Source organism: Vanessa tameamea, chromosome 9 (assembly GCF_037043105.1).
Source record: "Vanessa tameamea isolate UH-Manoa-2023 chromosome 9, ilVanTame1 primary haplotype, whole genome shotgun sequence".
Taxonomy (NCBI): Eukaryota; Metazoa; Arthropoda; class Insecta; order Lepidoptera; family Nymphalidae; genus Vanessa; species Vanessa tameamea.
This window is the reverse complement of record NC_087317.1, coordinates 4,535,458-4,550,430: the sequence shown is the minus strand read 5'-3', so window position 1 is coordinate 4,550,430 and position 14,973 is coordinate 4,535,458. Positions and strand designations below refer to the sequence as shown.

Below are 14,973 nucleotides of genomic sequence, written 5' to 3'. Positions count from 1 at the left end.
AAAATTTTAAATCAAAAACGTAGGGTCTGCTACATTACAGACAGTCTTTTTTCTTAAAAATTATCGGCAAGCAATATAATGAAACAAATTGCTAAAATATAGTCATTCCTATTTTTAAAATACAAATGTCATTTAGTTTTATTCCCATACATTTTGGTATTAGTTAAATGGAGAGTAATGTCATCTTATAAATTATGACGTAATAGTTTACTTGTTCGGGACAAGATGCGAAAGTTGTAGAGCCGGTTTGAACTAGTGCGATGCGGTTACCTCTTAACCCAAAGGTTGTCCCCTTTTCGTCACACATCGTTATCCATTTTTTACGATTTGGTTACTTTACTTTTTAATATTTATATATATTTTCCACGTATTGGGTGTGAAGGTACTTATTTTTAATGCAACTAATAATTCTTTATTATATTCTATAATAAAATGTTTATTACCTCACTACTCACTCACTGTCATAGTTTGATGGGGATTCACTTACTACGATAAATCCTTGTGAGAAACACTCAACTTATATTGGCTCGATTAGGGACCAAGAAACTCGACTTCTGCCGGAGCCTTATAAAACAGCCACTGAATCAATGAGGCTGTAGAATTTTTTGACACTAAAAGATAAATTAATACAGCCCTAATACCCAAAATCCAGATTTAGCCCATATTCCAGCCTAAAGAGTTATCTTTACTTTGTCCGAAATCAAAACTATGTAATAATTTTTGTTTTAAGAACCAACATAGACAACCCTAGAATTGTGACCTGTGATCACCGACGAGTCGATTGGGCACCGTGTCATCGGCAAGGCGGATAATCGCGGAACTGTTACGAATAAATGTCATTGCAGCCTCTATAACAGTTTTGTACATTTCATAACCATGCCTTTGTAATTAGAATCATTATATTTATAAAAAAAAAATAATCAAATTAAAATCAAAATTCGATTTAATAATTAAATGTAAAAAAAAATAACAACAACAAAATGCAACTTCAAGCATTCCATGAACCACATACCTACCATTAAATATTCAAATTTAATTAATAAATCCAACATTGAATAATTTTATTTATATTCCAAAATTATTTATTTTGGCATATTAAGATTCCTTTCGAAATTGTAAAATGAATTCATATTATAGAATAGTAACAGCTGTATTAAGCATTATGGACTTTTTATGATTAGAAAGATGACACTGTTTATATGGATAAATATATTATGCCTGTATGCGAAAGAAAGAGAAAGTAGCCAATCAAGAATCATTAATTAATTATAATAATGTGGTAATATCACGGTTTCATAATAGTGTCAACTGTCGTTAGTACTAAACAATACTACTTTATAGTTTGTATCGTCCTTAAATAACTACTTGAACAAAAAAAATTAGAAAATATATGGAATAAATATACGGTTATACATATATATTAACATTATAGAGAATTCGCTATTCGTACATGATATTCGAATACAAATAATAACTTAATAAGTTAAAAATATTTTTTTTCATATCTATGTACTTACTCGCATTCATATTGGTTTAGTTGATAGCTTAAAGGATTGGAAATACCACAGATCCGGGTTTAAATGTCTGATCTAGTCAATAATAAATTATTAAGTTTTCTTTTAAGGAATTCTTAGTAGCAGCACGATGCTGATTGTATCAAAATACCCTACTCTCTCTGGTCGTGTCTAACTGTCGTCTCATAGGACTATTAGATAGCAATACTCGTATTATATTCGTACAAGTATATCTAGTGCAGATTCGGTCAGGAGGACATTAGTATTAAACTTTTTGGCAATTCATGTTGAAACTAATACAAACCATTCACATGGAACTTTCATCATCGTTATCGTTTCCTATAATTATTATATAAGTTACATTATAGAATTCATTTGTTTTTTTATTTTATATAATATTAGACAGACGTATAATCACGAGAGAAACTCTTGCAAACTTTGATACCGAAATTATAATTATGAATGATGCGTAGAATTTAAATATGATACAGAATAACAAATATCAATTTACAAATAAACATTAAAAATGTTTTTAAAAAATGAGATTTAATAATAATTAATAGTAAGTCTATTTATTTGTAATGTCTGTTTTTTTTAATTGATGCATATATAAATAAAGTATGCAATTTTATTTTAAATATATTCGTTAACGAAAACCGCCTAGTAAGATTCAAACCAGTAGTATAGTAGTAGTATTTCGACCAAAGAGAAAATATAATATTCCAAATTGCTTAGTGATCAACAGGATCTAAAGTTTTTGCTTTAGTCTAAGTATTTTCCCTTTTAAACGTTTGTAAAAAACCAACCATGTAAAAAGCTAATTTCTTATTCAGTTGATACTCGTCCGTTTACATAATATTGAGTAGACTAAAAATCTCTGAAAGTACAAAAATAATAATAGTACTCCAAATTTTCAAATTAATATACGCTTTAGTAATTTTATATTAAAAATTATATTTTTTGAAAAAAATAAAATCAAATTAGAAGCTACGAGAAATTATGTACATTTTCTTATCTACGATCTTTACCGTCTTTATATTGGTTTATTTCAGCGGCACGTAAAGGTATTTCCGTGTTATTTAAATCGCGAAAGTAAGTATGCCTGACTTGTTGCAGCTGTGCTATACTTTTGTTAGCGCTAATAATTATAAATAAGTGAAGAAAACTAATTGATTTGGCAATTGAGCGTGGTATCAGAGCACATTACTATTTTAGATATCAGCATGTGAGTCAATTTTACTAGTCACGTTACATAAATGAAATACATTTTAAGAGTATTTAATATTTATTTAAGTTAAATATTATAATTATTATTTTTTCCACAAAATGGCTTTAAAATTGCGTTGAGTTAAGATTAAGCAATACAACAGATTTGAGCCAACCTTAGTGAGATATTGGTGCCTGAAATTATAAAAAAAATCTTATAATACAAGTCACAAGGCAAAATACACACTCATTAGTTTATATATATAGACATATATATATTTATAATACGATAAAAAATTAAGCGTAAAAAAGCAAAAAAATATGACAATAATCTCATTAACGACACTAGAATTCCGTGTAACAGTATTATCGCAATTATTGTAAAAAAGCATATTTATTGCAACTACTAATTAAAACATCAATGAAGCGTTAAAAGACAGACTGTAATAAACGGTACAGAAAAATATGTACGTTGCTTAAAGGCGCTTCAGATAGAGCTCACGAAGCGGGTTCAAATCTCATTAGAGCATGTAATGCTATGGTTTCGTTTACAAAGGCCAAGGTCGCACGGTACTATTTGATTTTAAATACAACAGACATAGAAAAAATTGTATAAGATGAAATTTTACTGCCCTGAGAAATAAGGAAAGTATAATTTAAGCGATATATTATAGGATAAATATTTTAACAGTAGGTAGAAATTATTAAATTATTAATAATTATAAACATTTTAGAATGGTACAAACGACCACGACATAAATCTAGTCTAAAAAATAATTTAACATATTGTAACAAGGCCAATAATACAAAAACTATTATATTTCAAGGTAAATATTATGAACACTTTTGCTACTGGAATTAGTATTGAATAGTCGGTTGTTGACCTTACATAATGTAGAATTGAAATAAATAGCGGTCCGAGATGGCGTTCATAGAGATTATGACCCTCAAATCATCAAAAACCTTATAAATTTCTTAAATTTAGTATATTCGAAGTCATATTTGTCTATTTGTTAAGTCGTCAAAAAAACATACTTGTTATTTTACCGAGAGATAATCCTGGATTTACTCAATATAATCAACTTACCATTATACTTATTAATACCTTCCTTCCTAATAGTTTTTTGTAGATTCTGGATAATTATATTAATATTACAAACACATTAAGAAGATATTAAAATTAACTTTTATTGTAAAAGATGGTTGACAACAAGCAAACGTTGCCAAAACTATAATACAAAAATATACATACATACAAAATAAGAGTTCAATTTATTTATCACGTAGTATGAATCCTTATAAAAACAAATAATTTATTAATTGTAGACAATTTCCGTAAACATAAATAAATTGCTGTTTTAACATTGCGATGCGGCATACTAATTGATGTAGTGTAGGCAGAACACTTAATTCGAAACAAAATGGTTTTATGATATTTCTACGGATTTGTGGCATATATACTATTTAAAAAAAAAAATATACTTCAACCCAACAAACCAAAAGCGAAGACCAGGACAGCTAGTAATTTCATAAATCGGTTGTACGTGAATATCAGTCAAGGTTACGTGCGTCAGATAAGACTTGTTGAGGTATGACTTACTTTCACTTTAAAATGCTTCTTAGCTTGAACTTTTGAATCTTCGTTATTCATTGTAGCAAAAAAACTTGAATGTTTCGTTAGGCTTATATCTAGATAAAAAACGGCGCAAATCACGAGGTTCTAGCCTCAGGTCGGGCCGATAAAATTATTGGGTTTTTCTGGCGAAAAATGCTCAGTAACAAACCCGGAGTCTGGAAATGCGTACAGAAATCCGTTGGCCCTGCGTCTGAACTGTTTCCGTTCTTGTCGGATTTTCCGTCCCATCGGATTATGAAATTGAGGAAAAAGAGTGTACCTGTGTTTGCGCACACACTTGTGCACAATAATATGTCTTGCGCAGTTGGCTGGTCTCCCTTCAGATTGGCCGCTGTGACATAAACCGGTTAGGACGAAATCATCATTTAAGACCTTTATGAAGATTACGAAATAAACATTAAATTATGTAATACAATTATATTATGTGAAACACATGATTACAATTTACGTTTTATAAGAAGTACTTCTTCAGTAGTTTTCTTATAGTTATATTAAAGGCCTACTTTTTTCTAAGTCTTTTATATTATACATACATTCAAAAGGTAGGTACTATAAAATATTTTTCTCCAACTTATTTAAAGACTTATTTAATTACACGATTCGAAGCTAATTCTAATACATGAATATCAGCTAGCTCGCCATAGAGAAGAATGGTAGGAAAGTTTTAAGACATTAACAGAAAGGAGCTAAACACAGAAAACCAAAAAACAAGAAAGAAAATCGATTTACAAAGCTTGTTTTAGCTGCGTCTATTTATATATAGGCAATTCTTACCTTTTCAGCGCTTTAATTTATCTGACACGAGTACATAGGAGGTAGGTCGACAAACCAACACCGACATTTGCCACGTCTCGATGAATCAATTGTCTCGAAATGACCCCGTGTCCGGACTGACAAATAGCTGCTTCACGGGACTGATTTATATGAGAGACTGTTCCCACTATGAATTTCACTTTTAAAATCTGTAGTAAATTTTGACAAGCGATTGCGTTTTATTCATTAAGTAAGAATAAAATATAGTATCTATTCTGTATTAGTAATTAAAGTAGTACCTAAAATGCTCAACACCTAGTTATTTATATACATGAGTGTTCAGGGTGTTCAGGTGAAACAATATTATTTACTATAAAATGTATATAGGTATTATATTAACTGTCGAATTTAAACTATCGATGAATTTTGAAATTGTTTGTTCGTGACTTCCTGCATTACTTTTTCAAATAATACATTTACGAAAAAGCATTACTACAAAATACTTAGTTCAAAGAAAATGTGTCTAGTATAGATGCTATTTCGGGATTATACTGAGAAACAGACATTCGGTATAATGTGAACGAACTCTTACTACGCACGAATCTTGTTTTTTCCGGTTTTAAAAAAGGGAATTACTGCAATTGGTTTACAATAATAGTACCTATTATCTTTTTATATTGTTTATAATTATATAAACATATGCGACCGCAAGCATACCTATTTACATAAAAATATATAGTCATGTGGGGCAATTGTACGCAGTGAGTAATTGTGGCATGTTAAAAATCTAGAAAAGGGAACATAACAACAGAGCGCGATCCCCTTCCCTCATTACCCCGCGCGACTCGGCACGAAACGCACGTGTGACGCCGGCCGCTCGTTCCGCCATTTTTAATTCAAGGGTAAGTGAAGTTTTTTGCACAAATTAATACGTTATTTTGTAAAGTTTGTCATGTAATCTTTTATAGCTTGAAATATTTTTTGAAAAATTGCTTACTTTCTTCGTATACCACGTTTTTTGTAGTTTGATTAATAGTTAATGTTTTATTGCTTAGATGACGCAATTATGAACAATTTTGGTCGTAGCCCGATATGACCGGTTGGGTTAAGTATACGCAGAAGCTTGTCGTGTATGTGTACACTGTGACACCTCTTTATTCGAAACAACGACTGACCTAACAACGGTCATTCCACCTAATTTAACATCTTCAATATATTCTGCACCTTCAACCAGCAAGGCACAAGTACCATTGACGACTATCCAACCGTTACCTAAGGCTACTTTACAAAACAGACGAAAAAAGGCAAGAAGTCTATAATTGCTTCTGAAAGCCCTTACAAATTGGCTTTAGAAGAAAAGAAAAGAGAAGAAAAAAAATTAACCAAAAAGAAAATACGATTGGATTTAAAACAGAAGCTAACTACAAAAAATACTGTAATTAATGAAACTAAGACTAAGAAAACTAAGACTGTTAGAAATAAGAATAAAGAAATTGAATACGTTTGTCCCCTGTGTGGCGAAAAATATATTTATCCACCGAATGAAGACTGGATTCAATGCAGCGTTTGTGAAAATTGGTGGCATGAACTAGCTTTGAGAAAGGCAATTTTGTATGTGACCTTTGCAATAAGGAGTTTTAGGTTTTGTTGATTGATCTCATTCTTAATTATTACATTTTTTGGTGGTGTAGTTGTTACTGTAAGCGATGATTGTGATTTTAAAATTTTATAAGAACAGTATTTCCTAGAGTAGAAAAAATAATACATAATTACCTAAATTTGAAGTTGCGTACACATACCCGCACATTGGGTTATTTGAACGCATTTTGATAACCTTCGTTTTGATATTTTTTTTGTTGATTTTTGTGACGAACAAAGTTTGTTCTGTTTATAATTTTGTTAACTAATAAATACTCTAACTGATTAACCTTTTTTTGATTTATTTTACTCATAATTTTCGATTTTATAGCATCACAAAGCTTAAGTGCGTACTCTTGCCCCACATGACTCTATCCTTTTGAAGTATTTAAAAATATTTACCTAAAACATTATATTAATTATTTACTTTAAGCATTTTATGAAATAATTAAATTGAAGATATTAAAAAATAATAAAGTAGGTGCTATTTTAGTATGACAACAGTCAATATTTTTTTTATTTTAGTAGAATAAGTATCAAAATACTACGTTAGCACACTAACAACTTTACCGAACTCTCACTTTTTCTGTTTTCGTTGACCTAGAACCTAACGTTACCTTCGAAGATTTTTGATTAAAGTTTACAAAGAATTAACAAACAAATGAACATATAACCATTAAAAAACATATTCACTATGTACATTGTACATACATGGCAAAAAATACTGTTAGTTTACAAAACGCACTCAAACGTTAAGTATAATGTTATGTAATTACACTTTCAGACATTGCTAACGAATCGTGACACGGTATTTGCCAAGTATTTGAAGTTAGCTGCAAATAATTCTACTTCTATCGAAAACTATTAGGGCGTTCTTAGTGACGCATTCAAACTTTTTCAGTAATTTAATTTAAATTTACTTCAGTAAAATTGTAATCGAATAAAATACTACTACTAGTACTAACTACTAAGTAGGTAATAAAACTATAATGTTATCTTTGTTAAAAATATTGTTTACATTATAATCTTCATTCATGGCCGTGAGAATTTTTCATATAATTTTATTGCTTGTTTATCAATAATTTTAATTTTATGTTATATTATCATATTTTTGATACGTCTGTGATGTAAACTGAATTTCTTCTCTTTATGATGAGGTCGCATATAATATAGGCATTCATTTTTAAAATAAAATGTAAAAAGGTTTTATAACTACATTATATTAGATGGTTTCTTATTCTATTAAATTCTTCTTAGTCATTGATCCGCATTATGAAAATAATTATTATGCTAATTAAATAATAAACTTATTATTAGAGATAATCTTTTAATCCAAGAGCAGGAGGAGTAGTATAACTTTGAAATTTACAATGAGCAATAAGAATAGTATTTTTATTTAGACTTGCTCATTCATCCAAGTGATACATAATGAGTTCAACGGTTAAAGCAAAAAGCGGCTTAATTAATCCAATCCAATTATTTTCTCATACATTATTAGCCTCGGTAGCGGTAGACAATTCATTTGAAACACTATTTTCTTTGAGGCGTAGATAATCAGGAATAGATTGCACGTTTCTTCAACGAATGCTCAGCTGATTGAATGATTCGTAACAGCACAGTCCATGTAAACGTAATAATTAAACGTAACAGGCATAATTATTTTCAATTATTTAATCTATAGCCATGTCAATAATGTAATATAATAAGGCACAGATAACACAGTGTTATTTTAAATGTGTTAATTCATTACAGTTTTAATTTGAACCATAATAGATAGTTCGTAATTTAATTTCGTTTTTGCAACAGAGTGTCTGTTAATTAAAATAAGTTTTGTAATATATTTCCTTTTTATTTTTACTACATTTTTTTATACATAATCATCAAAACATGCTTCATTTATAACATGTTCTCTTACATTAATCATTAAAACTTATAATTCTATAAATTAAGTATCGTATTATAACTTCTAAATTTAATATTTCCTAAAAGGAGTAATTAATGAATAATTAATGATCATTACAGCAGTTAAATCATAAACATTGTTATTACAGTGCTTTAATTGAAATGGTTTGATTAACGCTTAATGTAAGGAAACGCTAAGGAACTTGAGGAAGCGCTCATAACTGTTACGAAAAGGTATAAAAACTAGTAGGTAATACGTAAAGTATTAACTACACTTTACTTTATTAGTTTTAAGTAGTTTCAATTACTCGAGTTATATTCGGTTGTCGGAAAAGTCGAATGGTTTGTCGGAGAGATATGTATTCTTCAATGAATTAAAATATTTGAATAAATTTAATAAATATTGACGCAAATTTATTAAAAAGTTGAAATAATTATAAATATCAACAATCGATTTTTTTTATTGTCATGGGTAGGCGGACAAGCAAATGGGTCACCAATGCTCATAGACATTGGTACTGCAAGTTTTATTATTTCATATATTATTATATCATTGCTTTTCTTTCCTCTTATACCACCAACCTTGGAAACAAGATGTTATGTCACTTGTTACACTGGCTCACTCATCCTTTATATCGGAACACAACCGTACGTATACGTATAAGTATAGCTGTTGACCGCAGAATACCCAGACGAGCTTGCTCAAAGTCCTACCACCAGTATATGAGAGCAATTTTCATTGTTTTTTCTTACAGAGATAAAAATATAGTACGTTTCAAATATAAAATCGCGCCGAATATTTCGTAAAGATTCTTTTTTTTAGTTTTATAATTCTACTCGTGATAAACAATTCGTTATTTGATATTTTCGCTCAAATTATCTTTTATTAGACTTAGATATAATAAATTCAATTCAAAGTTAGTAAGTGCTCTATTATTTATATTGATCATCAAATTATGTCAAATCATTTTTGCACATAAATATTTAGAAAACTTTATTTCGGTATAACTCAATGAGAGTTATATATTTCATTTAAAAATTTACTATCTTAATGGTAAAAAGCTGTTGACCGTGACCGCAAGATTAGTGTCAATTCGGAGTCGACGCAACGATTACATTACTTTTGACTGTTTTTATCTTAGATCTACTAAATATTGTATAATTTTGTTTTTTGCAATTTTAATACTTTAAATATTTTTTAAATACTGTTATGTACAACTGTACCCTGGTTACAAACATGTATTTATCATGATACGTATGTTTACTTCAATTAATTTTATAACTTTTCTCTTCAGGTTCTCTTTCTTCCAGTCGATCTCTTATAAATCTATCTGAATACTGTGCAATCTGTGAAGTCTATCAGAGCATAACCAAAAATTTTCTAAATAATTTGATTTTATATAAAAAACACCATTACATTTTTCTTAATCTTTTATAAACAGTATTGAGAAAAATTGTAAATATGTAGGCGAAATGGTTACTAATCAGAGTAAGAAACAGTTTCAATATTGTACCAGGTAACGGCATTAATAATTGCTTATATTAACGATGACTGACGAACGATTTTTATTGGTTATCTAATAATTTATCTTATATTTCTGTATTTTTTAACAAAAGCAAATATTATTAAAACTGTTTATTACTTATTATATTAAATAGTATTAAAGTTTGGAATGCAGCGTAATTACCGTTAACCCATTTGCAATTCAACTATAATAAGACTGAATTTATATAATTGAACTACTAACTACTACTACATGACAATGTACAATGTATTTTGTTCTACGCCAGCTCGATCAGGACTAAAACATATTGTTTTTTCTTTCTTATGTTCACAAAGTCAGCATGATATATGATAGGAAGTTAAATATCACCAGTATAATCACACGTTCTACGGAAAAGTGGTATATAGAGGTATATGATCACGGTATGCGGGTGTAGACGATATGTAGTAGTTCGATCAACAGTACATTAGGCCATAATCTGCATGGATAACATATAATTAAATTTCATTCCTACTCTTGAACTTATTATACTTTGTCATCCGATACTAAGTGGACATTTACTAAGGGGCCTAATTACACCATGGAGTCCACAATTTTCCTCGTAGAAAGTGGAACGTGAAAATGTGGCTTATAGAGCCATAGCTTACATAGTTCTTTATTATTGTGTCTAATTTACTATTAAGTATTATGACTACATGATTTTTTTAAATATAGTAGTTAACCTAAAAATATTTATAGACATTTATCTACATCAGGCTTTTATTCTTATTTTTAATAATAAATAATAATTAAATACCAGTTAAAATATCCCTGACTAATATTTCATTCAAACAATCGAGTAATTTTATTATATTTTTTTATTGAAATTTTAATGAAAATAATATTTATTCTTAATAATATTATAGTTACAACATTACAGTTACAGATAAAACACTTTATTTTCTTACTTATATAGTAATAACACCAATGCTGCAATATAATTAGATAAATGACCGGTATGTATGGAATGCGGCAATATCTTTGACAGTTACCCAGTGATCTTGGCCAAATAGCAACACGAAGTTTTAATTTCAACCGACTCAACATTACTTCACTATATTTTTTTAGATGTCAGTTTTAATGACAGATTAAATATACTACATCAACATAAAAATATTCATTGAATACTTTTTTGTACTATAGAAAGTTTTACTTTTTTATAAAAATGAAAAAATCATAAGCTCATTATTACATTATTTCAAGTCCTTACTTGAAACAAGATCATAAATATTATATATTATATTATATATTCAAGGTTTTTGTTTTTATTAGAATATCGTTCAACAAAATTAATTCAGTGTTCTTAATAAAACATGTTCAAAATTTATTCTAAATATAATATTGCTGAAACAGTTCATTATTTCTAATCATTAATCCTGTTTAAGAAAACAAGTATCCTAGCTATTGCAAAAATAAGCGGTAATATTTAATTGTACTTAGCAGTTATTTTGTCATTTTTGCTGTTGAATATTTTTTGCAATAACGTAAAAATTTAAAAAGTACACTCCGAAAATAAATATCAAGATATACCTTAAAGTATTCTTTATTGAAAAAAAAATATATACATATTGAAAATTTTAACGCGAGGTGATTCAATCAAAGCAGGTCAACTATGTATTCCAGGTCTTTTATTATATGTTTTTTTGGACTAATTTTATTGAAAGAGCATTTATTTTTAGACAAGATTAAAAAACCCGATTCGAAAATTAAAGATTACATATTATGACATATTTTAATTGGCTAGCTTAACAGACTTACAATGTCGCAAAAAGCACGTAAAGCCAAATTTCATGGTGCTTGATCTCTATCTGGGCTCGTCGGATTGTCGGCCAAGAGAACTAAGCGAATGAAGGAATAGAGCATCTGTGTGTCCAAGATCGTGCATCAACCATTTAGATAGATATTGAAATTGCTAACCGTGTTCAAAATTTGGTTAGCACAGATGTATGTGTTATAATAGGTGCCAATCTAAGGACGTCAAAATGTCAGCTTCGGGATGATGATAATTTATATACCTTTCAACTTTACCGAGTTCGGGATAACCAAATAGTCAATTGAGTAGTTCCAAGTTTGGATAGAGAATACACCGTGAACAATGATGTACCTAAGTTTCTTTAGACTGTTACAGCAGTTATAGATACTAGTTTGAATTTCAATCGAGCCGCACTTCCGCTTACATTGCGAACTTTGCTGTATATTTATATAGATACATTAAATTTAATTATGTAGGTAGTATAAATTAAAATATTAACTATGGCGAAATATTGACGTCATATTATATTACCATAGCAATATTACTCATTTAATCAGACATTTACTATTATCGCAAGTTTCAATGTAACCGCAAAGATTTTTTTATTATGTTGGAAAAAAATTGTGTTATAATAAGAACGTCAAAAATGTTAAAGCATGATATAACCAAGCAAATTAGAACAATCAAATCGTATTGAACAATAATGAAATGCTCAGTATCGCAATAATTTATAAACAGTGCATGTTAACAACAACATTTGAAACAAGTTATGTGGACAATATTGAACTTACAGAAATACCGTAAGTTAGCTCCTATGCCTAAGGATATAAGGATCAAAGGTACGCAAATATAACCAATGTAAAATGTACTTAGGTACACTAGTTTTTTGATTATGTAATGAATATGTTGATGGTGTCAAATGAATTAGGCTAGACTATTTAGAGCCCGTTTAAATGAATAAACGAAATCGACCGGATCGGATAATCGACTATCTTCTACAGGCTTGAATTTGTTGATTTTGATTGCCCAAAAAAACGCTGTTAGTTTATTTTTTTATATATTTTAGTAATAAAATTTGCAAAAGTAAAAAATAGTTTTACATATATATCTTGTTGTCGCGATAAATTTTAATTGAAACTGCTCCACTTTTTCCTTAAATATTGCGCGTTGAAAAACAAGTCCCTTTAATAATACATAATAAAATCATGTAAAACATATTTTACTAATAATACTTTTAAATATAGTATAGTAAAAATCATTATTTATGCATTTATAAATTATTTTAAGTTACTTGACTACAATTTTATTTAAATTTAGTAGGAATTTAAATATATTAATAAATGTAATAATTAGATCGGTATTAGGTAGGTATACTCATTTCATATGATGTGGATTTAGAATAATTTAGTAAGATTATTTAGGTATCTAAATATTACATTATACGAAAACTATTTTGACAAAAGCGAAGAAAATGTACCCAATGTCGCTTTTACATTTGAGATAACAAATTTAAAACATTGTGTATACAGACACACAAGACTTGCATTTCAAAGAGGCGTACAATATTAAAATGCAAACATTTTACGTAATTGCGTGTTAAACCTGTAGGTACGCGTGGGGCGCTATTCTTTGTATTATTAGATATTTTTTGTTCGATTACTTAACCTCATAATATCATAACTTGTTTCTCCATATCACGTTCACATATTATCAGAAGTATGTTACTGTAAATGTATTTAGAGGTAATACTTTTTCGAGTAGGATACTACTAAATACATTTTAATGGTTCTAATATAATACTTATATTTTATCTTCCTTTTTTATTTTTACTTTAGTTTGTTCAAAATATTATAATTTTAATATTTTTGAATGAGTTATATTGTATTATGTTAAGTAAGTAATAATTGTGATATAAAGTGTAACAAAGTTTTGCTTGTAGTTCTTGTTTATGTTAGATTCATTGTATTTTACATTCAATTCCTAAAACAATATGGTTACATTTAATAGGTTTTGTTTATTTTGTTTAATTCGCGACACATAACACAACAAAAGTAACAACTAGAGAAATTGGCAATGCACCAATACAAGCTTTGTCTAGATAAATATTCGAATAACAAAACATTTTTATCAGTACAAACACCAATACCAACCTGCGAATTGATGACCGGCGACAAAACGATGTATCTCTTAACAAATGACACAGCTGATTAAAATATTTTTCGCGAAATAACAATTGCAAATACAATATTTAACCGGTATTTTATAATCAAATCACTTTCACAGATTTTTTAAATAAAATCGCGAGATTTTTAAAGTTTATAAAGTTTACGTAAATATTTACGCGGCGTATGGACACGGAGGCGCGCAGCCCAGCCTGCCTCTCAGTTATTACTGAGTTGAAACTTGGAACTTGGAACTTGGTCGAAGCGTAGTTGTTTTGAATATATACTACATTCGTGTGGACATGGACGTACAGATTTGGACAATTTAAGCTAACGAGGATCAGTGTGTCATATACAATTTATGTCATATTTTCCTGTTCCATTTTTAACATTTTACAGTAATTATTCCTTTAAGTAAGTTATAATCATTCGAATTGGATAAACTGTTTGATTGTTATCTTTTGTTTGTTTTTGTTTCATATTTATGAGTTCTGTAGCAATAAAAGTTTGCTTACAATTATCAATTCCGGTGTGACACCCTAATTTATAACAACTCTGAAAAATATATAGGTATAAAAAATTGGTCAGTTAGCAAAGTGCTGCAACTTTTTTGTGCTGCGCCTATAACATTTTATTTACAATATATTGATAAAAAAGTCATATACGTACCGTATCCGTAGAATAAGGTAGGTACTTAATATTTCAAATTTGAACACATTAAATATCAAATGTGCTATTTCAAAAGTAGCTTGTAAACAATAACAGAGACAGGATATTATGTATTGCCCCACTTTTTATTTATGAGCATAGTTAGGAGCTCTCTGACTAGTGCTTAAGTAAGAACAATAAAATTTTTAAATTATTT

At 28.8% G+C, this 14,973-nt stretch overlaps 1 protein-coding gene across 1 annotated transcript in view; it reads right to left on the bottom strand.

Annotated features, from left to right (window-relative positions):
- LOC113394981 (extracellular serine/threonine protein CG31145) overlaps positions 1–14,363 on the bottom strand; it is a 74,561-nt gene extending 60,198 nt beyond the window's left edge. The window contains exon 1 of the mRNA XM_026632486.2: positions 14,097–14,363. The gene's annotated coding sequence lies outside the window, so the exon portion shown is untranslated. The remainder of the gene's footprint in view (positions 1–14,096) is intronic.
- Between the last annotated feature and the right edge of the window lie 610 nt (positions 14,364–14,973).